This window comes from Chrysochloris asiatica, unplaced genomic scaffold (genome assembly GCF_000296735.1).
Source record: "Chrysochloris asiatica unplaced genomic scaffold, ChrAsi1.0 scaffold00397, whole genome shotgun sequence".
Lineage (NCBI taxonomy): Eukaryota > Metazoa > Chordata > Mammalia > Afrosoricida > Chrysochloridae > Chrysochloris > Chrysochloris asiatica.
In genome coordinates this window covers 868131-875274 of record NW_006408915.1, presented here as the reverse complement: position 1 = coordinate 875274, position 7144 = coordinate 868131, and the positions used below count along the sequence as shown (strand labels likewise).

At 42.0% G+C, this 7144-nt stretch overlaps 1 pseudogene; it reads left to right on the top strand.

The window, feature by feature from the left end:
* The first annotated feature begins 4361 nt into the window (after window positions 1-4361).
* On the top strand, window positions 4362-5790 carry LOC102829170 (annotated as a pseudogene).
* The last annotated feature ends 1354 nt before the right edge of the window (window positions 5791-7144 follow it).

The window sequence follows — 7144 nt, the reverse complement described above, 5'->3', positions numbered from 1 at the left end:
ATCATCATGCAGCCTGGGATCAAAGTCTACCCTACACTTAGAATCAGTTCAATGGTGAGCTTTAGCTGCTGATGCTCTGTGCTTTACATCACTCATCTTTAGGAGGATAATATACACAGAACCTCCTATGAGGATTCCTGTGACAATTTAATGAGCTAACAAAGAATGACTGGCACATAAGTGACTATTTGAAGTGCTGTTGTTGGTTGCCACTGAGTGGGCTCTGACTTGTGGCTACCCCATGTACAACAGAACAAAATATTTTGGTTCTGAGCCATCAAAACAATTGGTATGTGATGACTGGGGGTGGGGGTGGGCGAAGCAGGCTGGTAGAATGTACCTTTTGTTGATTGGTGATGCATGGAAGGGATTGTCACCATGGCAATGAAACAATATACAATAAGATAAATGTAAAACTAATGTTCTCCCATGTACCCATGTAAACTATCACATAATTCACAATAAAACTTTGAAAAAAACAAAAACCAAAAAAAACCCAAAATAATTGGTATGCACAAGTCCATTGTGGCCACTGTGTAGTTTGAGTGCCTTAAATTTAAGGGCTCATTTCCCAGCAATATATCAGATAATATTCTATTTTGATGTAACTGACCTTTCTTCCATCTCTACCTTAGTTTGGAAGCTCTACTGAAACCTGTCCACCATGAGTGACCCTACTGGTATTTGAAATACTGGGGACATAGCATCCAGCATCATACAGCACACACGCCCCCAGAGTATGAAGAAACTGAAAGACAGTTAGTAGCTATGAAGTGTTGTTGTTAGGTGCCGTCCAGTCGGTTCTGAGTCATAGCTACCCTATGTACAATGGAACAAAACACTACAGTAAGACAAACTGACAGAAAAATGGTGAATATGAAGTTTTATCGATTATGATTATAATATTTTTAAGGATTAAATGAGATGAATTAGTTTTAAAATTTAGAATAATGTTTGCTGGTTATTATTTTATTGTTAGTCCTTTAAATGTTGTTTTACATGAACTTTTTCATTCTGACTTATGAGAGATTTATTTGCCTCTTGACTACTTGGTAAAGCTGTGTAACTGCTAACCTGAATGCAGAGTAATATTTGAACTAAGCACAGTAGTACTTGGGGCTTGATCTTATCCCCTCTCGACTCTTCCAGTCTCCACCTATGCCCTTTTCTCTAACGCCTGCTCCAGTTGATGCAGATTTTCTACAGTAGACAGCAACATTTTAAAATATTTTGTGATTTTAAAGTGTAACAAAGTCTTTTGAGACTGTGAAGTACCTGGTGGATGATAAAATATTTGCATAGCTGAGATGACACTTTGGGCTGCTAGCATGATATTGATAGGCAAGATGCTGAGTTTGTGTTTTTGTTTTTATGACAAATTGCTATAGCAATACAAGCCTCTTTCATCTCTGCCCATATTGATGAGAAAGCAAAGATGGTTCGCAAATAGGGACATCAGTTAACTTACATATAGAACTATGCACACTGCCAAGAAAAGTGAAAATTCTTTTTCTTATATAAACTGAAGAGAATTGGGAGAGAGAAAATTCCTACCATGCCCTGTTCTTAAAGACACACAAAACCATAGTACTTCATGGGATTTCCATTAGTAAACACTTAGTTCATTCCCTTCGCTGTTGCACAAGCTTTGCTATTGAATATATTTAATACATAAATAACCAAAACTGACATTCAACATTACCACAGTATACTGGCTACCAAAATTTGTTGTTGTTGTTGTCAAGCACCACTGAGTTAATTCCAACCCATAGCAACCCTGTATAGGGTTTCCAAGGAGCAGCTGCTGAGCTTGAACCGCTGACCTTGCAGTTCAAATGGCTTTGCAGTCTGGCGCATTAACCCACAGCCCTATACCAGGACTCTGTAGCAAGACATATTTAACCAGGCCAACTTATATGTATGGAAATTCTTTACTAGCCTTCTGTATTTTACAGGAAATGTAAGTAAAAACACATTTTAGAAGGGGAATGAGTGATAACTACAGAGAAAGTAAATGATTTAATTAATCGATAAGTGCATTAAATATCTGTTTTTCCTTTTCTATAAATTACTTAATTATAATTTCCTCATGATATCTTTTTTTTGTAACAAATTTTACTCTTTATTTAAATATATTCTGAAATGAAGCTTCTGTAAATTTTTAAATTATGTTTAAGTGTGAATCACCTAGTCTTAATAAGTATAACACATATTTAAAAGAAACCACTATGTATAGCTTGTGAATATAACCTCATGATATCTTTATAATATCTTTGAATGCTTAAATATAAACTCTATATCTGTTGTTTTATTCTCAGAAAAGTTTGTCAACATTTACTGCATAATGTTGTTGTGAGTTGCCATCGAATTCATGCTGATCATAGTGATCCTATGCATAACAGGATGAAACATTGCTTGGCCTTGCACTATCCTCACAATTGTAATGTTTAAGCCCACTGTTGCTGACATTGTGTCAGTCCATCTTGTTGGGAGTCTTCCTCTTGTTTTACTGAACCTCCACTTTCCTAAGCAAAATTTCCTTTTCTAGGGACCAATTCCTCTGACAACAAGTCAAAAGAATGAGATGTAAGTCTCGCCATCATCACTTCTATGGAGCATACTTCTTCCAAGACAGATTTGTTTGTTCTGGCAGTCCATGATATTTTGAATATTCTTCTCCAGCACCGTATTTCAAATATATCAATTCTTCTAAGGTCTACCTTATTTATTGCCTAACTTTCACATGTATACAATGCAATTGAAAATACAATGCTTTGGATTGTTATTGGTGGTGTGCTGTGGAGTCTGTTCTGACTCAGAGTGGTCCTGCATAGGGTTTCCGAGGCTGTAAATCTTTACAGGAGCAGAAAGCCTCATCTTCCTCCCATGGAACAGCTGGTAGTTTCGAACTGCTGACCTTGAGGTTAGCAGCCCAACTCGCAACCACTACACTACCAGAGCTCCTTATGCTTTGGGTTAGGTGCACCTTATTCCTCAAATTGACTTCATAGGGAGATCTGTTGCAGCAGATTTGCTGAATGCAATAAGTCTTATGATTTCTTGACTGCTGCTTCCATGAGCACTGATTGTGGATCCAGGTAAAATGAAGTCTTTGACAACTTCAGCCTTTTCTCCATTTATCATGATGTTATTTATTGGCCCAGTTATAAGGATTATCATTTTCTTTACATTTAGGTGCAACTTATACTGAGGGATTTGATCTTCATCAGTGAGTATTTCAAGTCCTCTTTGCTTTCAGCAAGCAATACTATATCAAATGCATATCCAAGTTTGCTAATGAGTATTCTTCCTATCCTGATACCACATTCCTCTTCATATAATTCTGATTCTCTTATTATTTGCTCAGCATACAGATTGAATAATTATGAGAAAATAATAAAACCCTGGGGACACCTTTTCTGACTTTAAACTATTCAGTATTCCTTTTGTTCCGTTCTAATGATAACCTTTCAAACTATGTGCAGGTTCCTCATGAGCACAATTAAGTGTTTTAGAGTGCCAATTATTTGCAATGTTATCCATAGGTTTTTTTATGACCCACATAGTTTAATGTATTTGCATAGTTGATAAGGCATATAGCACTGTAGAATAAAGCACTGGACTGCAAGGTCAATTTGAACCACAAGGTCAGTAGTTCAAACCCATCAGCTGCTCTGAAACCAACTTGATGGCACATTACCACCTCTGTGTATATGAAGTACAATATTGATATAATACAGTTTAATACAACTCCTCACTTACTGACATGGTCAGGATCCAAACACCAGGTTGTTACGTGAAAATCAGCGCTATGCTACAATGAGGAATGACAGCACAGAAGAAGGATGACTACATCTTTACGCATTTGCCTAACCACTGGGAATCATGGCCTAGTCAAGTTGACACAATCCTTTACCCATCACAACCAGCATTAGTACCTCCGTGTTTGTTGCTCACAGACATAGCTGTGAATGCCCCAAGTAGTAGATTTAAAAAAAAAAAACTATTTTCATAAATGTGAAATGTTGAGGAACCAGGGGAGAGGGGCATAGTAAGCCGGGGAGGGGAGGACTGAGGTTTGAGGCTTGTAGTGCTGCTGGCAGCCAGAGAGTGACCATGTCAAGGTGAGTACTAGCGGAGCGAGCATGGGACCCACAGTCTCCTGAAGGAGCTTAGACCCAGCCAGGTCTGCCTCCCTGCCCAAGTCGCAGTCTCAACCGAAGCCTCAGCCTCTGCTGCTGCCACTGTCCAAACCCTCCCCTACCTACCCCGCTGGCAGTCCAGTGAGAGTGGGCCGGCTGATGCGGTGAACACTGCAGCCAGAAGCGGGGAGGGGTCCTGCAGCCACCATCTGAATTAGGATGTCCTGACATGAAGGTGTCAGCTGGGATGCCTGTTTAAAAGGAAATTTTCTAGGTTGCAGATACAAGTGTTTAATTTCCTATGATTATTTTCCTTTTGCATCTTGTTATGAAAGTGGTACGACAACAACAAGGCATACAAATGACCACCTAATGCAGCGCATGTTAACGAGGGTAGATTTTGATTTGTCTATGGTGGGGGAGCTTTCTCTGTGGGGAATCCACAGTCTTTTGTTTGTCCCCAGAGTCCTGGTGTGGCGTTGTGGGTTAATGCTCCAGACTGCAAAGCCGTTTGAACTGCAAGGTCGGCAGTTCAAGTTCACCAGCTGCTCCTCAGAAACCCTATACAGGGTTGCTATGGGTCAGAACCGACTCGACGGCACTTCACAACAACAATTATGGGAAAATGGGCTATATGGAGACACCGCTTTAAGAACATGTTCCTTCTGAACACTCTGAAACATCAACAAAAGTGATTTGTCCAATATGTGCAGCATTACCTGGCTGGGGGCGATCCTAATTACATCACGGATGACTTTGCAACTCATTTTACACTTGAACACAGAACCCCTAGAGATCTAGACGAAACAAGTGGTGTTGGACATGTAAGTAGAATGGTCCACCCTGGCCAGGGATTAGGAGGTCCTCATATTCTTAGAGCAAACATACACTTTACTAGCAGTGCTGATGGTGGACTTTCTTCTTTGCAGCGTTCATATTCTCCATGTAGTAGGGAAGCCATCTGTCCTATGGTGGTGGTGATCATGTGCTGTTGAGTCAGTTTTGATTCACAGTGACCCTGCAAAGGGTTTCTGAGGCTGTAAATCTTTACAGGAGTAAAAATCCTTACCTTTCACCTATGAAACCACTGGTAGGTTCGAAATGCTGACCTTGAAGTTAGTAGCCTGACACCTAACTACTACACTACCAGAGGTCTTATTTCCATTACCAGGAGTGAGACGCTCTACAGGAACACAATTCTTCTGGCCTTTCCTCTTCTCAGTTACAACAACTGCAGAGGCAGTTACAGCTAGAACGACAGCATGCCCAGGCAGCACAAAAACAAGTGGAGACTGCACACAACACAACCCAGTGTACTAACACAAGCAGTGTCACCACTGCAATCCCACAGTCCACAGCAATAACACAGCTGATACAGAAATCAGTCAGCAAACTCTGATCCTAAAATGTCCGAAGCAGAGCTCCACTCCATGGGAAGTGAATGCACAGACAGCAGCCTGTTAGTCCAAGAACTCCTGTTCACTAGTCATGTGCAAGACAGCTTGTCCATAGATAAGGATGAACTGGGGGAGATGGCAGAATCTGGTGCTATGGACTGTGTAGATACTATGTCTTGAGATGTTCCTTTAGAAAGCCTGAATTGAAAAATATCAATAAAGGAAATGAGCCCCCACCACCTTCTCTTTGATGACATCCCAATTCGCTATGTCCTCTACGCTGTATTTGCCAATGAAAGTGAACAACTATCTTGGGTGTGTTTGGTGATTGTAATGTCAGGTTTCTCACTCTTATTATATTGTGCACATTCAAAAGGAAGAGAGAGAAGGAGTGGGCGGTGCTTCCCTGACTGAGCAGCACAGGTGGGCTCTGGAGAACACAGGGGTGGTTTCGCACAAAGAGACCCCGGCCTGGTAGACAGACAGCCTTGGGGCAAACATAAAACATTAGGCCTTAACATTATGAGCTTGCTTTTTTTAAAAATCAAACTGCTGAGGAGTTACAAGCATTTCAAGTCTCTACCTGCCTGAGCTTAGTTCCCACCTCGGGGACTGCCCAGTCCATTGCAGAGCGTGGAGCTCAGGGCTTGAGCAGAACCGTTCAGAGGACAGACGCTCTCAGAGAGCTAGCGGAGCCACAGGAACTAGCGTGATTCATCCCAGGGGGTGCCTCATTGCCACGTTGGACATTGTCGGGATAGATATAGGGCAAATTGGTGTGCTCACGGCACAGGGAGACAGAGAGAGGCATTGTAGACATCATCAGACACGGCCACGCCATTTGCCTGCCCCCGCCCTCAGCTTTTTCGGCCTAGGCCAGCCGTCTGCCCAGCCTCTTAACCTCAGGCCCGCCCATCAAGGCACAGGCCAGCCCAAGCTGAGACGCCAATAACAAAGCAGTCCTGCTGTGATTCTGTGGGTTAATGCGCCAGACTGCAAAGCCTTTCAAACTTCAAGGACTGTGGTTCGAGCCCACCAGCTGCCCCTTGGAAACCCTATACTGGGTCGCTGTGGGTCACGATTAAATCCACAGTGTACCAACAAGGAAAAGAGTTCCGAAGGGTCTGAAAGAGAATTAGGGCACTAAAGACTTATTTACATTAAGCCACACTTTTTTCCTCTCTTTCTTCTGCCCCTCCCTCCCCCCCCTTTTTTTTTGTGTATGTGATTAGAGCCTGCCTTATTCAAGAGCACAGCCAGCCAAATTGAGACACCCTTGAGTAGTTGTTTACCACCAATAACAAAGCAGTCCTGCTGAGGATGACTGCAAAGCATTTTGAACTGCAAGGACTGTGGTTCGAGCCCACCAGCTGCTCCTTGGAAACCCTATACTGGGTCACAATTAACTCCACAGCTTACCAACAAGAAAAAGAGCTCAGAAGGGGCTGAAAAAGAGTTAGGACACTAAAGACTTACTTACATTGTTGTTGTTGTTGTTAAGTGCCGTTGAGTCAGTTCCGACTCCTAGCGACCCTGTAAAGGGTTTCCGAGGCTGTAAATCTTTATGGGAGCAGAACTCCTCATCTTTCTCCCGCAGAGTGGCTG